Raw genomic sequence first — 19197 nt, forward strand, 5'->3', positions numbered from 1 at the left:
TCCCCTGGCCTGCCAGGAGACTTGTAAAGCAGAACGCATTACTTCAGCCCCATGGCAATAAATCATTTTCGTATGGCAGTAGGCTCTGGCTAACTTGTACTCCGGGGCCTGAGAGAGCAGTGTGCCAGAAGGCCCTGGATGTTTTCTGGAGTGTTTAGACTGGCTCCCGTTCCCCTGGGTAATGTTCTGAGTGAGCGATATGGTTAGGTAACAAGTGGCAGTATTTCTCGGGTATCGATAGAGTGATGTCTCCAGTTGTTTTATTGCCTGCCGTGGATGATTTTGTTCTAATTGGAGAGGTAGTTCTTCTTCATATCTCTATTTACAATATGGCATGGCGTCTCCTTATAAAAAAACAGGAGTCAGGCTGTGATGCGAAGCACCTGCTCTTCACGCTGCCCCTGATTTCTCAGCTCTTATTGCAGGGAGGAGAAATCAATGTGTTCTCACTGCTAGTTATCATCTCGAAAAATACAGGTGCTTTTCCAGGAACTGCTTTTCTTGAAGTCACAAGTGGCCACCAGTTCATGTTTTTGAACGGCACAAAGCTGGCTTTATTAATAACAAATCTCAATTAGCTCTACATATATGATTTGAGGAAACACGTTCGCATATCTTTGCTCTACTACCAACGTCACCTACCGCAGAAACAGCGACTTTGTCATGTGTGGAAGGGGCCAGTTTTCGCTGTTTTGACTGAGTATACACACCTGACATTTCGCATGTAATTGCATCATGTGATACTTAACGAAGATCTGAGTAGAATTTATAAGAAACTTTTAATGGGAAATAACAGCTGTTCAAAAGAAGGCGAGGCAAATATTTCATTTTTGTCCGTATTTTCTTGGGTCCCAGCTGTGTGAATTAATTCTGAGGAAGCACTTCAGCTGTTTGTTGATACACAGCGCAGTTTACCCAGTCTCTTCTCTGCTGACCCCAGTACTCATCTATTAGGTTCACACTAATCCAAAAACTACTAAAGAGAACAGTGATTTGATGTGTCTGCTGTCTTTTTCTGAGGTGCAAATCACATGCTTTACAGCTAAAGCACATTTGAAAACTTTGAATTTATGTTGTGTAGCAATTGCGCACGCCTTTAATCCCAGCACTCAGGAGGCAGAGGCAGGTGGCTCCTTGAGTTAGAGACCAGCCCGATCTACAGAGTGAGTTCCAGGACAGTCAGGGCTACTTAGAGAAACAGAACAAAACAAAATGAAACAAAGAGGCAAAAGCAAAACACTTATTGGAGTCATAAGACTACAAAAATAGTGCATTTGAATCTGGGGTCTATTAACCTACATGGGATGGGGTTGACCTTCTCATACAAATGATAATGAATGAGTCCTAAAGAAGATTTAGGGGCTGGAGAGATGGCTCAGAGGTTAAGAATATTGTCTGCTCTTCCAAAGGTCCTGAGTTCAATTCCCAGCAACCACATGTTGGCTCACAACCGTCTGTAATGAGGTCTGGTTCCCTCTTCTGGCTTTCAGTATACATGCAGATAGAATATTGTATACATAATAAATAAATATTTTAAAAAAGAAGATTTAGACTAGACCAGGTGGTAACAACAGTCAGGCCCATCATCCCTTTGTGTCACCACAATATAGGTGCAGAGACAGCTAGAAGAAGCACATCGAGCTGTATGAAGATGCCCTTTTAGATCACATCTAGTTCACTTTATTTGGAAATAAATAGGTCATTGGTACCACTCACAGGCATGGTGTCCTTGTCCATCCTACCCCAAGTGGCTTTCCTGGCCTTTATTCTGAACCAGAACTCCAAGCAGCTTCCACAGAAGAAATGGCCACAGTCCCACAGGGGAGATGTTGCCCATAGTTGCAGTGAGGAAGCTGAGAGGAACATGCAGAACAGTTGCCACTGAACAGATTTCAGAAACCCACAGCCAAAGGTTCCAAACTTCTTAGCAAGATGGAAAATTCATTCTAGAGCATGGTTTTTCCATAACCCACTGTGTGAAGATCTGGCTCTCTGACACTGAAGAGTTATCTTGGGGTCATTTATTTCTAGCTTCCTATTGATTGGAGTAGGAATTTGTTGGACATGGAAAGAGACAATGAAAAGCTCTCTGCAACTATTTTATGCTAAGGCCCTGAAAAAGTATGTGTGACTTTCACTCACGTATCATCGTCCAGATGTTAGCTGCACAGCCCCACCTACATACAAATTACCCAGAAAATGTCTTCCCGGTGGGCACACAATTATCTACCTGCAGGTGTGTCAACAAGTTTCAACCATAGCCGTGAAAGCCTGGCTGTTGTCTTCCCCATCCTCATCTCCTACAGTTCTGTCCTACTTTTGCTTCTGTTCTGGGATGGCTACACTGCCAGTGGCTTCTCTCCACTTAATTGGACATCATAAGAATAAATATCATGGCAAACTGCTAGGTATTTGGGTGTAGCATCTTTATATGCTCTCCCTCCTGTTTGGGGTAAGTAAACTATGAACGCATGAACCCAGGGTGTTATAATCCATGTAGCAGAAGTAATTCATCTTGGCCAAAGGAAATCGCCCTGGAAATTACTAGGCAATATGGCATGGATTATTTAGTGGAATGGCTGAAGTTGTTTTCAGTAAAATGCAGTGTATGCTGTGTTCCCCGATCCCATTTGTCCTCTTAAAATTAATTTCTGTGGTGCTCCACAGTTACCTGTTTAATTATTCATTCTAGATGTCACAGAAAATGATGCAGTACTCCGAAACAAAGCCAATGAAACACGTTCTTAATGCTAACTATCAAAGCAGGAAAGCCTGATCATCACAAGCAAGTGAGAGCCTGCGTCTCTCTCCATAGCTGCACCATGCAATGAGCAAACACTGTTTGAATTAATTGGAGGGTGTTTACATAAATATGCTCAGGGTTTCTAATTCTCTTTCACTATAGTTTGTAACCATATTTTGTGTTTTATGGGCAAGTGTTCAGCTTTTTGTTTGATGGCTTGAAACTTCCACTCCTGTTTGTATGTGGTGCTGTGAAAGGGGCAGGGGCATTAGCCAAGTCTGCCTCTAGCATATTTGCTGATCATGTTTCTTGGCAGCTTAAAGACTACTCCCCAGGTGTAAAGCATACTTCACCAGGTTCCTATGTGTTTGTAGCAAGTAGCTGTCAAATGAAATCTGTGTTTTTGAAACTTGTCTATTACAACTGCAGATGATTGTGTCTTTACATATGTCAGAATTCTCTAGAGGAATATGTGTGTATACACACACACACATATATATATGATATGTATTAAATAATTATATATTTGATATGTACTAAAGGGAAATTTTTAAGATTTGCTTATATGATATGATCTGAGTAGCTCAACAACGGCTACCTCATCCCAAAGGCACTTAGAACCCAATAGTTTATCTGTTTATGATACAAAAATAGATGTCTCTGTAGTTTCAGTATTGGATTAAAGGCCTCAAAGATTCCTTGAGAGCAGCTTGCATTCTGTCTATAATGGGAACCCAAATAAACAGGTGCTAGGATCAGCAAAGTAATGCAGCAATGGCAACAGTATGATGGGTGGACTTGCCAGCAAGAGTGAAGGAAAACAGGCAGAAAGAAAAGCTTACTTCTTCTGTGTCCTTTAATCTAGGCTGCTACCAGAAAATGCTCTTCATATTTGAGAGGTCTTGCCACCTCAAATAATCTGATCAAGAAAGTCCCCTACAGGAGTGTAATGAGTCTTTGCTTGTCACACCAACAAGCTCTCAAATAATGACGTGGAGACTTCTTATTAATTATGAAAGCTTGGTCTTAGCTTAGGCTTGCTTCTAACTAGCTCTTATTACTAAATTAACCCATTTCTATTAATCTATGTGCAGTCACATGATTCATGGATTTTAACTCTCTTCCTGCATGCCCTGCTTCCTGGAAACTCAGCCTTTCTTCTTCCCAGAGCTCTCTGTCCAGGCATCCCACCAGTGCTTCCTGCCTAGCTATTGGCCATTTCATTTTTTATTAAACCAATCATAGTGGCATATCTTTACACGGTATAATCAAATATCTCACAACACAGCAGTGCGCCGTTGTTTGTATTTTAGGTAAATCCAGATCAATCCAGTCAAGATGACAGCCAACTTTAGCCATCACACTCTCAGAGAGTGATTATTTTCTATTGGTAATTTCAGATGGCTTATAAGTGGCAAAATTTGATTTGAAAGATTAAAATATAAAATGGAATGAATTGTTATGACTTTATAAAGGCTGTTAAAGGAGAAAGAAACTTTAGTTTAGGTATTTAACATTTAAAATTTTGTATCAAATGGGGCAATTCTCACGTTGTTTCCACACTAAAATAGAGATGATTGAAGTCTTATTAATGTAAAGATGGTCTCCTTTCAAAGCTGAGCCTCTGTACATTAAAATTAGGATAGCCAACAATGGTACAGACTGGTTGGTCTATGTGCTGAAAGATAAAGTTGAGATCTATCAGAGAAGAAAGAAATGTAAAAATAAAGGCAACTTTAGGAGGCTAAATATCCTTTACATCATCCTGAAAGGGGAGAAATGAAAAAAAAAATGTGTGTAGGGAGGTTGGAATGATGAGAGAATAAACCTTACAACAGCCAGAGACAGGGTCCTTAATGTAAACTCTTCCAATACAGATAATGAGGTCATTAAAACAGGCACAACTCTCAGAAACACCAACCTCCTGCAGCAGAGACAAAGGGGCAAGCTTCCCAGACCTGGTCAGGCAAAGCTTCAGAAAGAATAAACACCCAGCAGGCCTGCGGCTACACTTCAAGTCAAGCTGGCCTCTGCCTTGCTGTAGCTGAAGAGTCCAGCTCCTCCTCATCCCTCTTGGGAGGTTTCCTTGGAAGTGTGGCTCCCAGTATATGGAAAGCAGGAGAGATGAAAGTTTGAGATGTAGAACATGGTTCTCCCATGGATTTCAACTATAAGGAACTCCTAGATGGTCACTGATAAGCTATCCCAAGTCAAACAGAAAACAGAGAGCGGAAGACACAGTAGAAACTGATGCAGTTCAAAGCAAAAATTGCTGAAAACTAAAAGCCATTTAACAAAGAACACATAGACATATATTTCTTCTCTGTAGGACAAAATAAGAGAAAATTTCAATACTTAGGAAACATTATACACACATACATATAGGTATGTAAAATGGTTCTGCTGAATTCTAAAATACTGAATACTTTTAGCAGCTCATAGAATGTCACAAAAGAAACCTGCTCATGTTACAAGAATTTTGAATTTTAAATAATAGTGAGATAATTAGAACACACACAATTAACAAATAATAACCCCATTGCCTAGGCGACATGTCCCCTAGCTGTAGCTCTGGCCCTGGATGTTGGCTTTGATTCTGTCTTCACTGCTCACAGTAGAGCTTCCTGGAAGTGCTGTGGGTGTTTGCCAGCTGCAGTACAGACCTAGGTCTGATTGCGGAAGCTCATTGCAAACTTGTTATGGTAACATTAATCTCTGAAACTATGTGTCTGTCTTAGACTGGGGTACCACAGTTTAAACAGGCCCAAGAGGTTTAAGTTCCTGGTGTGATTAGTTGAAAAGTACAATATATTCCTCTTTAAGGGAGAAAAAATAATTTTATTCCCCCTCATTTTCTAGCTACCCCAAATTAAAAAAAAAGCACCTCTCTAACAATATTGCTCTTAAGATTATAAAAATAGAAAAAGTTCATGTAATAATTTTGCTCTTAAAATTATAAAAATAGAAAAAAATTATATAATAATTTTGCTCTTAAGTCTATATTTTAATACTTACTATGTTTCAATGTTTTTCTCTAATGTGAGATCCTTGAGACTTTCAATTGTTTTATTTTTATAGCATGACAATGACTGTTAATGTAAAAAAACATATTTTGACAAAGAAATATGTATTGATTTCACTACTTCATAGGGCAAGTTGGACAGTGACAAACCTACATTGAGAGATTTCCTAGACATACTGCAAGCCGTCTCTCACTTGATTCCTCCAAATCTGCCATTTAACCTTTAATTAAACTGCTGTTTAGTTAAAAGGGAAAACATAGCATTTCATTATAGTAATCCGTGAAGAAACATGGGAACACAGTAATGGGTAGTCACCAGTGAAGGAAGTGGTGAGTCCTCCACTGAAGCGAGACAATGAATCTATGAAACCTCCCCGATAATTTTACCACTGTCTATCCACCTGTCTGAGCAGTGACAGCATTATTTTCTTGCCCAAATATATTTTTAATTTCATTCGTCATTTTTACATTAAAGAAATCTAAGATAGAATAATTATAGAAAACAAAGTCAAGGATGTTTGCACAGAGGAAAACACTATAATTGATAGACTGAGTAGAATTTCAAACTCTAAGTTTAAAGATGTTTTCTCAGTGACAGTTTATAGTCTACATATTCTTGTTCTACGACTTGTGTGTTATATATCCCATGTATTTTTTAATTTTATTTGTTGCCTTGTGGTTTTATTCTATTTTATTTCATTTTATTTTATTTGGGACAAAGAGTCTCACTACAGTCATGGCTGGTCTGGAACTATGTAGACCAGGCTTGGCTTGAATTCACAGAGATCCCATTGCCTCTGCCTCCCAAGGGCTTGAATTAAAGGTGTATGTCTCCCTCACCAAATGCTTTGTGAATTTCTAAAAATATGTGTCAGGAATATTCATTTATTAGTTATGTTGTAAGGACTGGTTGAGGAAAGGTGCCCCCTAGAACTGGAACGTAAATGATTTTGGACTTAAAGTCATGGAAGTGGGCTAGTCTAGTGGAGCAGACTAACAAGCATCTCTCAGAAAACGAAACAGCCACCAGTTACAGCTGACATTTGACTTTCCAGTGTCTGTCAATTTAGATAGAATTTAGAGTTAGTGTTTCTATTCTCAAGGAAAATACACTGGCTTTATGGAGGTCAGTTCTTCCAGAACCCTCTGAGGTGGAGGTCAGTTCTTCCAGGACCCTCTGAACCCTTCTTTATTAAGGATTCCCAACCATTGTGATTATGCATCCATTTGGCCTTTTTTTCCAATTCCCATCACGCTACCCTTCCAGCTCTGTGCTCTATGGCAGCTTCCTGTGTCCCTCCCAAGATCTGTGAGCCACGTGGCCTTTGGTCGCAGGATGGAGTCTTCCCTTTGTAGCAGTTGAGGTTTGAATCTGAGATGTTCCACAAAGGCTTCTGTGGTGGCTTGAGGGATTAGTAAGCTTTTGATTAATGATTGGAACCAGTGAGCGCTGTCCTAATCAACAGCTCAAGCAATCCATTGATCAGTTTCTAATATGATAGCTTAACTGGGACATATGTCCTGGTTGGGGGAAGTGAGTCACCAGAAATGGGTCCTGTGAAGAAATACTTTTTCCATGGCCCCTTTCTCTCTATCTCTGTCTCTTTCCCTTTCATCTCTCCACATCTCTCTCTTCCTCTCCATTGTTCTCCTTTTCCTGAATGTCTCCCTCCAGTGTTTCAGCTACATCTCAGGCCGAAGGCAATAGGGTCAAGGGACCTAGGACTTGAAACATCAGGAACCACAAAACCAAAGTAAATGCACACATTTTCAAAGTGTCCTTTCAAACATTTGGCACAACAGTTAAAGGTTTGAATAATACGGTTACATTATAGGGCAAAAAGAAACAGATCACCACTACCAATAATAACAGCAAATTTCATATGGGTAAAAAATAAAGAGAGACAAAACTTTCTTCTGGCTGCTTTAGACATGATTGTCAAACTCTCTTGGAAATGGTCTTAGCTCTGGTGTTGTAGTGTTCTGGTGTTGTAGGGTGAGTGTTTGTGGTTGAGCCTCAAGCTGTATGCTCTTCCCACTCCTTCATCAGGATTCAGATGCTATGTTCTATTAAGCCACTGTGAATCGTAGCACCTTAGAACTGTCCTGTTGGGCATACAAGTAACTTGAGAACTTCATTTCAATTATTGGTTCTGACTTTAGATCCAAATGCATATTTCATTCCCCCAGAAGATATTTGTTTTATAAGCTCCAAGGCTTAGATGTTATCCTTATAATCTTTATTTTACACACCATTCCTCAGAGTTTTCATGGATAGTTCTTAAAAAGAAAAACTTTCAGAGTAGTTGTTCAGGTGATCAGTATATAATAAAGTTTTTATAATTCAATCTTTTGAGAATTTACTATAAATAATGTTACTATGTTTCCATATTTTCAAATTTCATTTCATATCTCCCTGTATTTCAAATGGTCAACAGCAAATTCAGTTAATAAAAGCCATTTGAGACAAATGATGGATGTATATCTGTACAATTTGTATTGCTCATTTTTGTGAATCGATAAAATTTGGTGAGTATTAATATTATGTGATTATATCAGTAACATAAATATCTTTCGATCTTAGACATATGGCACCATATAGAAATAAACTGAATACCTAAAGATCTTTAATTGTTTAAATATTTTCATCTCTGAGTATTTATACTTTTATTGAATGAGTAGATTGATGCTTATTAATTTGTTTTCTTGTGCTATATTTATAGAATATATATTAATTACATGCACTATAAATATATTATGAACATACTATGTGGTAGCAATGCGCCATTTGTTTCCACATAGCTCTTTTCAATGCTTTCAAAAAATAAGTCTTATTGGATCTTTCTGAAACCTTTTAAGATATGCATACATATAATTATGTATTTCATTTATTTTAAAAACAAAGACAGAGTGGCAGTAAGAGTAAAAGCCTGGTAAATTCAGTGCTAGAATTAACACAAGGTTTCTCTACATCTGAGCCTAGTTATATTTCAAATGCAATATTCAACAGCAAGCATTTCAGAAACTAAATATCTCTTAATAATTCCACTTGGGTTATGTATATAATTTTATGTGAAGTGTTTCAATAAACCATCTGGTCTACCCTGAAATGCCCCAATTAAAATCAAACATATACTGGAAATATTTCATAATCTGTAGGTTTTATTTTTTCCCTTGTGTTCATTATCTCGTCTTTGAGAAATGGCCTCTAATAAAGATATTCATTTGGCCTCGGGATATGTGTGTATTAAGGAAATAAAAACCCCAAGAGTTCTCCCTATTATATCCATAAGCTATTTGTCAAACGTCCCCAGGGCCTTTCACACACTGGTCAGTGATTCGCAGCAGTCACTACGCAATCTCCACATAGTTTTGCAGCGTAACCGTGAACTTTCTGAACTAGCACATCTTTTAAGGCTTCCTTGTGCTTTATTGAAGGCTTCAGGGAAAAGAAATATGTCTTCCTGAACCAGAACTTGAAATGACAGTGGACTCAAGAGATCAGGGTTATCAAAAACAGAGTTGGATGTTATGACTTCTGCTTACTTGCAGAACCGCAGCCAAGGTGAAGCTGTTGGTGTTATTTTTACAGTATTGAATCGCGTGGAAGAAGTGTTCTTATCAGGGCAGCTTATTACTGTTTCACATTTTAAATGTTGACCTTATTTTTTGATATCATCTCTGTTCTGTGAGTTCTTAGCTCGTAGATGATTGCTGGAAGGGCTGCTTGACCTTCACTTGTATGATGATTAAGATTATTGCTCTGTTTGTTTCAAAAGAAAAATTCTAAGAAAAGAAACAAACATTACACCTATCAGAGCCTGTTCCCAAGCACTCGCTTTGAATAAAATCTCAGCATCTAACGATTTCCCCTTGTTCTTTTGTGCACCAGTGGATAACTGTATCATTGTTCTGGTGAGGACTTCTTTTATAAGGTACAAGAGAACTTGGCTATGCAGAGATGTCGCAGTTTTTGTAGAAGATGGGAGGATATGAACACTTAAGGCTGTCATTCAGATAGAAAAGAGGATTCAAGTCATGCTGTTTACCGGGACAGTTCTAGTATTTACTGCACCTAGAAAATCAAGCAATTTCTAAATTGTAACATGAAGAAAAGAGAGAGCTAAGTATAAAGGTGAACTCTCTGAGTGACGGTGCCCAGGCATTCTCTCCCACGGTAGCACAGCAAAGGGCGACAAAGCCGACAGTAGGGAACAGAATTTAGCTATTAGGAGGCACTTTATCAAGTCTCATCTCTAAAAGCTGCTTAGTATTAACTTCCACCTTTGCTCAGTGTCATTATTTTTGTTAACATCCTTAAAATGTTCAGCACCAATCTGTGATACACTTTCTGTTAAAAAAAGTGTTCTCTTTCTCTTTTTAATTATAAAATGCACAGAATGTATGTTGTAGGGGGACCATAGAAGCATGCATGTGCATGTATGTCTGATAGCATGTATGTGTGTGCTTGCATGCATGCATGTGTGTGTATGTGTGTTGAGGATATATGAATATCTGCATTATGTATGTATGTATGTATGTATATATGTATGTTATATCTTATTTGGAATGTTTAGACTGACCATGATATTTCTTTGAAACTGCCATTCATAGTAAAAAAACCTGTGTATATTTTATATTTTACAAATGTTCACATATTCATATATTAAAATAATAATGTTTACTTACCACTTTTTAAGATAGAATCATCTATCCCAAAAGATATTTGCTTTTGATTTTGTGTTTTCTTTTGTTTTTTATTAAACACTACAGATCGAAGTGCAAATTCCAGTTTTTAAACCCTGTTAATGTGTATTTTGAAGACAACTGTGGCCAGAGGCTTTTTACAAAAGAAATATGGAAGGATGTAAAGGACTGATGATGTAATATGTTTCAAGAGGCATGGTACCCTATAATACCAAAACAGAAACTGATATCACTCTTTGGTTGCTGCAGAATCAGGTTCTTCATTCGGGAAGAAATAAAATCTCTTTTACTCAGGCTGACTTGAGCACCACAGATTTTTTAAGAAACTATCTTTACATAATTAGTTCTTTTTACTTAGTGAGTATCACTACCTTGGCTAAATATTCTCTGCAGCTTTTTTATAATTCTTGTTTTATCAATTTCCCATTTTATGTTCTTCCCAAATCTATAATGGTGACACTGGAGTAATGGTGACACTAGATGTGACTCATCAGTTCATTTGTATTGCATAGTGCAATGGTATTTTTTCAGGTTTTTTTGCAGGTGTAAAATTGAATGAGTAAATATTCTATTTGAAAATGATTTTTGTTCATTTCTTGGAAAAGGCAAAATCAAGATAACATCTGTCTAAAAAAATTAAACAAAACAGAAAGAAAAAATAAGTCCCATGTTGAGAACATGAATATGACTTCCCAGAATGATGCTGTGTTAGTCTTGGCCTGGTTGCATCGTGGTTCGGACTAATGGATAGAGATCAGCATATGTAGGCAGTCATGAAAATCTAAAGCTACTGTTAACCCATAGTACTGGCCTCAGCATTCACAAAGGCTATCAGCTGTGACTTGTCAACAGGAGAATCATCCATTGGAAGCCACACATTCATGGCAGGATACAGACAGTCTAGAGGGAGACCGCCACAGCAGTTAGAGTGATTGCTGCAAGCCTTCCATTTTCATAGCACTGCCCTGTTGCCTAGTAAATCAGCAAAACCACCAGTCAGACCGTGCCCTTGGCAAAATAGAATGCAATGTGGCATAATTACAAAGGAAATGGTTGGAGAAAACTCTCCAGGGTCCTCTGAGCTCAGTGCCTCAGGGTAATTTCCGGCTAACCTCTGATTGGGTCCCAGGCACGTAGATAGCTTCATGCCTAGAGATTTCTTGCTGTTTTCACTATCCCAAAACCATAGTCTAAAACTTTTACATTTCCTTGTAAAATAAAGATTACATATAATCAGCTATAGAATGCTGTTTAAAATAAAAAAATATTGGAGACATCACCAGTTTTCTCTGGAATCCCTTGTGCAGCTAGGTTTCCATAAGATCTTCTCCCATCAGTCATTTAGTACACTATTACTTAAATGTGTATGGTTTTCATAAAATTAATCACCATCCTGATGACTTGGGAATAATGCTGGCACTGATACTCCTTGAGCATAGGAAAGGAAAAATGACAGCAGCATTGTGATCTGCTCCTTGTGCCCACCAAAGTCACATTGATGTAACATGAGGGTCAGCTGTGGGGATTTCTGCCCTGCCCAGTTCCCCACAGCCAGCACGCCCCCCCAAAAAATCACACAGAGATCTCTATAAGTTATAAAACTGATTGACCCATTAGCTCAGTCTTCTTATTAACTCTTATAGCTTATATTAACCCATTATTGTTATTTATATTAGTCATATGTCTTGGTACCTTTCTCAGCGGGGCAGCTCACATCTTGCTTCTTTGGTGATCTGGGCAGGAGTGGGGAATGGGCTTCCTCCTTCCTAGAATTCTCCTGTTCTCATTGCCCCGCCTCTACTTCCTGTCTGGTTGACCCGCCTATACTTCCTGCCTGGCCAATCAGTGTTTATTTAAAACATGATTGACAAAATACAGACAATTCTCCAGCACCACATTGACATTCCCAAGGTCCAGTTTGTTGAAACTGCACAAGATTCGAGGAAGCCTGGAATTCCTGGTACTATCATGGTGGATGCTCATTCACTCCTAAGAGCAGTTGCAGAGGAACTTGCCTGATGGTTCTTCAAGGCAGACAATGCTTGATGAACCATCTAGTTAATTTTTATCTAGCTACTCACTATGAATAAGATGCAAGCTCTGGGCTCAGAATTATCACACTTCCATATTAGGACCAGAAAGTACAGGCTTTTCTCTTTACATGATTAAGAAACTATCACAGGACCCAGAAGGTCATAGTTTAATGGATATATTGGATTTTACTGAGTAGAGGTAAGGAGGAGCTTCATAGGGCTGAAGTTTCAGATATAAACCTGGTGAATGATTTAAGTGCATGTAATGCAAATGTCACATCCAGTTCAGGGACTCTCTGTACATTATATACACAAGTATTGTATACAGTCACCCAAATAGTAACCATCAGACCAGAGTTTACATTCATTTCTCACTCAAAAATAGTTATGATTGACTGTTTATAGGAAAGTTATGTTTCTCCCAGTATTCATTAAGCCACTTAAGAAGCTTTTTAACATTTCTTTCTCTGTTGTTCTCTTCCCACACTTCAGAGCCTCAGCTATACTACACATATGTCCTGCTCTGTGGCTTTCAGATGCACTACACATTTGTCCCTCACTGAAGCCCTTTGGAACCATAGCCTTTGTAAGAGTTGAGCTCTTTTCATCATTTCCCCAAGGTCAGGTTGTTGTCCCCATGAAGATGATGATATCTGTGTCACTGAGAAATTATGACACAGTGTCAGAAAAGGTGTCCCCTTTCTTAGTAACTTCAATGACTAATGAATGAGAAGAACAAGCAGAAATTATTCTTGAAGAGAATAGGAATTTCCATATGGTCAAGAGAAAAAGACAGAAATGCATGAAATCTTCATCTTTGGCTGGAACAGTTTGGGAATGGTCTAGAAACTTCATAGACACTCTGGAGAGCAGCCTGCTTCAGTGCTCTCACAGGAGGAGATGGGACAGAGTCAAGGCTGGCGGTCTAAGGATGTGCTTGGGAGGTAGACAGAAACAGCAGGGGATGATAGACAGGAATGCAGAGCTTGTTGAAGGCAAAGGAGGCAAAGAAATATGGCTATGAAAAATTTAGGAGGGCCGGGCGGTGGTGGCGCACGCCTTTAATCCCAGCACTCGGGAGGCAGAGGCAGGCGGATCTCTGTGAGTTCGAGACCAGCCTGGTCTACAAGAGCTAGTTCCAGGACAGGCTCCAAAAAACCACAGAGAAACCCTGTCTCGAAAAACCAAAAAAAAAAAAAAAAAAAAAAAAAAATTTAGGAGGCCTGGTTGGGGTGGTAAGCTGTCATGTTGTGGACTGCAGCAGTTGGTTTCGTCAGGGAAGACATGAAGAGTAAGCAATTCTGTAGTTTAGAAAGATCACTCATCATTTTCTTTCCTGTTCAGGTAACTAAGGAAAATTAAGGTTTTCTTCTTTATTTCCTGCTATGTACTACTGAACTCACATGAAACAAACATTGTTGTGTACCACTAGACATCTGGAAAGATGCTGTAATTGTTCACTTTCATGAGTGCAACAAAGCACTTGAAGCTTTGTAAATGATAGATAGCAAGGGGATGTAACTCAAAGTACCAGATAACTTTGAAATTAAGCAGCCTCATGCATTTGGTATTTGGTGAGGGCATTTCAATGGTGGCATCATGGAAGGGGTATACAAGACGCAGAAAGCCTTGTATGTAAATCAATGATTGTTCATTTATAACAACCCTAACTCAAGAATTAGCTTATGGTTCTACAGGCTATGCTAATCTTCCTAAAGTCAAACATTCAATAGCCTAACCAGCTCCCACTGGCATGCACCTACAAAGTCTTCACAACACCTTTCCATAGCACTCTACCAGAAACCAGGTAAGAGGCCCATATATACCATATCCAAACCATAGATGTCACCAGTGGAATAGCACTCAACAGTGCCTAGGCTCTCTTAGATGCTCATGGTTTGTTTAGTTAGCTCGGGCTGCCATAACAAAATCCCATAGACTGATGGATGAAGCATAAACATCTCCCTTAGTTCTGAAGAAAGGAAAGTCTAAGGTCACGGTGCCAGCAGAAGTCCTATCTAATGAGGACAGCTTCATGGGTTTGCCTTCCCTTCTTCTAAGGGCACTCAACCTGTCCTTAGGGCTCCCCACCCAGAGCCTCAGCTACATCCCAAAAACCAACTTGGAGATGAGGCCTTCAACATAGAATGTTGGAAGAGCTACAAGCTCTAAGTGTTCTATACCAGGTCTTCCAAATCCATATCCTTCTCTAACGCAAAATATAATTACCAAATGCTAGCTAGTCTACTCTGGTCAATCTGGATTTTTAATTTTTATTTTTATAATTTCAGTAGTACATTAGCAGGAAGAAAAAGGAACGTGAGGGCTTTTCTCAGTTGCCTCAGCCATAATGACCATAGTTTATCTGTTTGCTTATTTTAATTAGTTTACAAATTAACAGATTCCTTAAGGCATTTTCATATATTCTCTCCCAATCCAGGCTCTTCTCCTCCATCTCCCTGCCACACCCCTGTACCTATATGATGCCTCATTCCATTCTTATATACTATGTTCTCAGCTAGGCATCATTTAAACCAAACATAGCCAAGGGTCTCATATCAAGGCCAATTTCTATAGCTGTAAACCCGTGAAAGCCATAGCTATGTGCTTTCAAAATGCAATCATGACGCAGGTATGGGATAGACTTTTCATTCACAAAAGTAAACATTAGAATGAAAACTGGGTGAGACTGAATAAATCAAATTTCATGATGTCTTCAAGCTCAAAAGTAGTCAACTTTAAGGCAGTACTAAGAGTTTCATGCCAGATGAAATCACAATGTTACCTCCACTTTCAGTGAACCACGCTCTCAAGAGTTGGCTTTTAGTGCTCCTCTGACTATATAATGGCTCTTGGTTGCAAGGTTCCCAGTTAGCATCTCATCAACTGCTTTGATTAAGGGCTTCCCCAGCAATGGAACAAGAAATTCTGATGATCTCCATGTTCCTTTGGAGCCATTTCCCCTTTTCTTAGAGAACTGTGCGTGTTTAAAATCTGAGTGGTTTTATCATCCTGTCTTGCAGATATAAGGAATCTATTAGCCATTTTCATTCTGTCCCATTTTCATGACCCTCAGTTTAAACTATCAGCATTTCAAATGGGGTCGTTAATTAGGTCTGTGACTGACAAGCCTCCTCTCTTCTTATGCAGTGGTACATCACCAGGTTATTGGTCTCTCATGAACATATTCTTTCGTTTTCTGTATTATAGACAGGCTGAGCACTTTCTAAATTTTCAGGTCCTAAGTCCTTTTGTTGACAGTGACCTCTTTGATAAATTTCTCGCTTCTTGAATTTTATATAAGCCATCAAGATGATGCAAGCCACTCCTTTGTCACTCAAGTGAGGAGCGTCCTTATTAAATACTATCACCTTCATACTTACAAAATCATGATATTGGAAGGACAATGCAAAGTTCTTTCCTGCCTAAGGCAGTAGTTTGAGCATCAGTCTGTCTGAGGATGCAGTCAATCTGAAGAGGCAGTTTGAGGACAGGATCACCCGTTTGAAATTAGCATTGACAGAGGTAAGAACTCTAGTGGATAGCTGCTCCGATTCTCTGGTTCTTCAATTTTCACAACTATATCTGACTTGAGGATTTTATTATTAAGAACAATTAGAGTTTGTGCTGTAGTTCATCTTCCCATGACTACACAACAGAGAATAAGAAAAGATAATACATGTTAATTCCTTTCTATGAACATACTTTTATCAATAATGAACCCCTCCCACTCACAGTGATGCTGGTTCATTTGTTCTGTCCTAGTGACCTCTCTAGATTCCTCAACTTTTAACATTGTTTGAGTTGATTTCCTAATATATGATTTTTAGAGAAAAACCAGAAACATCTGTAATTAAAATGAAGTTTTAAAATATTCTTAAAAGAACATTGTTTGAATTGGGAATAACAAATAAAGTTAATATCTAATATGCAAAGATATAATATATAAAAATAAGGAAAGTTAATCCAGTGACCCAGACTAGAATAAGAGGGGACGAAATAATAGCAAAAAACACTTTATTTTAAAATCTTTGGTGATAATGACAAGGCAATTACAATTAGCAAACTGACCTAATAAAATGGAAAAGAAGAGAGTTGGGGTGGAGAGAAAATGAAAATTCTTCAGTGTCTGAGAAGCAGACAGAAACTGGTGTGTGTGTATGTGTTGTAGGATGAGCATCGGGCTGTGTCCCGCCACCCTGCTAGCTTAGCCCAGAAATAATTACACAGAAATTGTATTAATTAAATTATTGTCTGGCCCATTATATCTAGCCTCTTCTTGGCAAACTCTCGCATCTTGATTTAACCTATTTCTAATAAGCCTGTGTATCACCACATGACTGTGATTTATCGGCAAGATTCTAATCTAAGTCCATCTCAAGTCAGAGATTCATGGAGTCTGCCATACTTCCCTTCTTCCCAGCATCCTCTTCTGTCTACTCCACCCAACTAAGGGCTGCCCTATCAAAAGGCCAAGGCAGTTTCTTTATTCAACCAATGAAAGCAATGCAAATACAGAAGGACCTCCTATACCATGTATGTGTGTGTGCGCGTGTGTGTGCACATATGCATGTGTGTATGTAAAATGTTACTATAATTTGCATATTTTAAGTGGACATTTATGAGTTAAGCACAATAAGTGACAGTTTCACATATTAACAATATCTACATTCTTTCAAGATCACAACCTCATTCTCCTGTTCTTCGCCTTGTAACTTAGGCAATTGCTAAGCTCTGGTTATTCTTACCACTTCTAGAACTCCAAAGAGGATTTAGCCAGGATCATAGTTACATTTGCAAATGCCATACTCGGGACCTAAGTACATCTTAACAGCACTGACAGTTCCATTATCACAGCTTGACCATGCCAGGGCTTATAATATTGCTAAGTAATCTGTGTCAATTTTTGCTCTTGAGAATAAAGGATAAAATATCTCTTAAGAGAAAAAGAAATTTCTAAGTTAAAAAAAGTTACTCCCCCCCCCACAGTACACTGTCTCTAAAATACTACTAAGTTGTAGTGTTTTATTCACAAGATACTTTTTTTTTCAATATTGCAAATCTTTATTTAGTAACTTTGCTGTGGAAAGCAGTTCTGTTTACACCAAGCAGTTCTAGCAAACATAAAAGGGGTCTTTGTGTGCCTGTATGCTCAGAAATTCATATAGTATTAAGAGAAGTGCACAGATCTGATGGCCTGGCACTCAGGAGCCTCTGAACACTCTGTACTGAATGTCCTCTGATCTGCAATGTAAATTAGGCCTCCTGCTAATAATATAATTATTTCAGCACACATAACAACTATTAAAATCCTTTTATACATCTGTAAAATTCCCTGTTCTAGAAAAGCATCAAAAGTAGATGAAAGTATTGAATAGTTTGAATATTTTTGTCAACACTTTATTTAGTATATTTGATGTGTTTTTTTCAATGCAATAAACCCTCTGATGCTATTTCATTATAGAACTTCATTTAGCTTCAATGATTTCTCAGATATCATATTTGTCAACACACACACACACATATATATAAATGATCAGTCTAGTGTGTCTTTCTCTGTGTCTGTGTGTGAGTGTGTGTGCGTGTGTTTGTGTGTGTGTGTGACACACAATATGGGGTTGAAGGGAAAGAAAAGCAACTTGGGAAATTATACTCTTGCTTATTGAAGGTAAGCAACAGTCCCATACAACACATTACCCAGGAAGAGGCAGGGCAGTGTCTTGTGTTAGAATTTCCAGTACACAAGGACACTTTCCAGAGTCCATCATTTCAGGCGAGCTTAATAAAATTCTAAAGTTCCACAAGGTGAGTTTGGCAGGCACTGTGCTCTGAGATCTACTGCTTCCAACGCATTAAAACGACATCACTGAGAAGGAATAACAATGATACATTAAGTCGTTAGTACTTCAGAAATCCAACTTTCCAATTTACTACCTACTAGGACTGAAGACGACATATTTTCATAGAATGCTGAAATCTTCTTGGTCCTCTGTTAGTATACAGAGCCAACATTCATATTTAAGAATATGTATGCATCCTTCATGGTTTTACTTGTTATTGGGGTGATTAATGTCCCATAGAAACAGAAATAAATTTGAATGAGATGAAGAAATATGTTCATTTGACAGCAACAAAAGGAATAGGATGACGTTTAAAGGAAATTATTGGAAATGATGGTCAGCATGATGAAGGAATGCTTGGGTTTATAAAATGTTATTGCAATTTCTGTTATGTATCGTCCTTATAAAATATTTAACTTGGAAAAGAGAAAGCAGGAGATTTTTATTTTAAAGAAAACACTGCTACTATGTGTACATAATACTTTTTAAATTAGTATACTCTCACGTTTCTTTTGTAAATTTACTCATTGAGAATTTTATATATGTGTATAAAGAGATACAGTCAAATCATACAATTGCCCTCACTTCTCCCCAACACACCCTCCTACTATGTTTTTTTCTTCTTTTCCCTCCTCTCCTCTTCCTCCTCTTTCTCCTCTTTCTCCCCTTCTCCTCCTCCTCCTCCTCCTCCTCCTCCTCCTCCTCCTCCTCCTCCTCCTCCTCCTCTTCTTTTGCTGCTGCTGCTTCTGCCTCTGCTTCTTTTGTTTCTTCTGCTGCTTCTTCTTTTCTCCTTCTCCTTCATAATTCAAGCCCTATTAGTGTTGTTCATATGTAGATGGATGTGGACACATC

This window comes from Chionomys nivalis, chromosome 17, assembly GCF_950005125.1.
Source record: "Chionomys nivalis chromosome 17, mChiNiv1.1, whole genome shotgun sequence".
Taxonomy (NCBI): Eukaryota; Metazoa; Chordata; class Mammalia; order Rodentia; family Cricetidae; genus Chionomys; species Chionomys nivalis.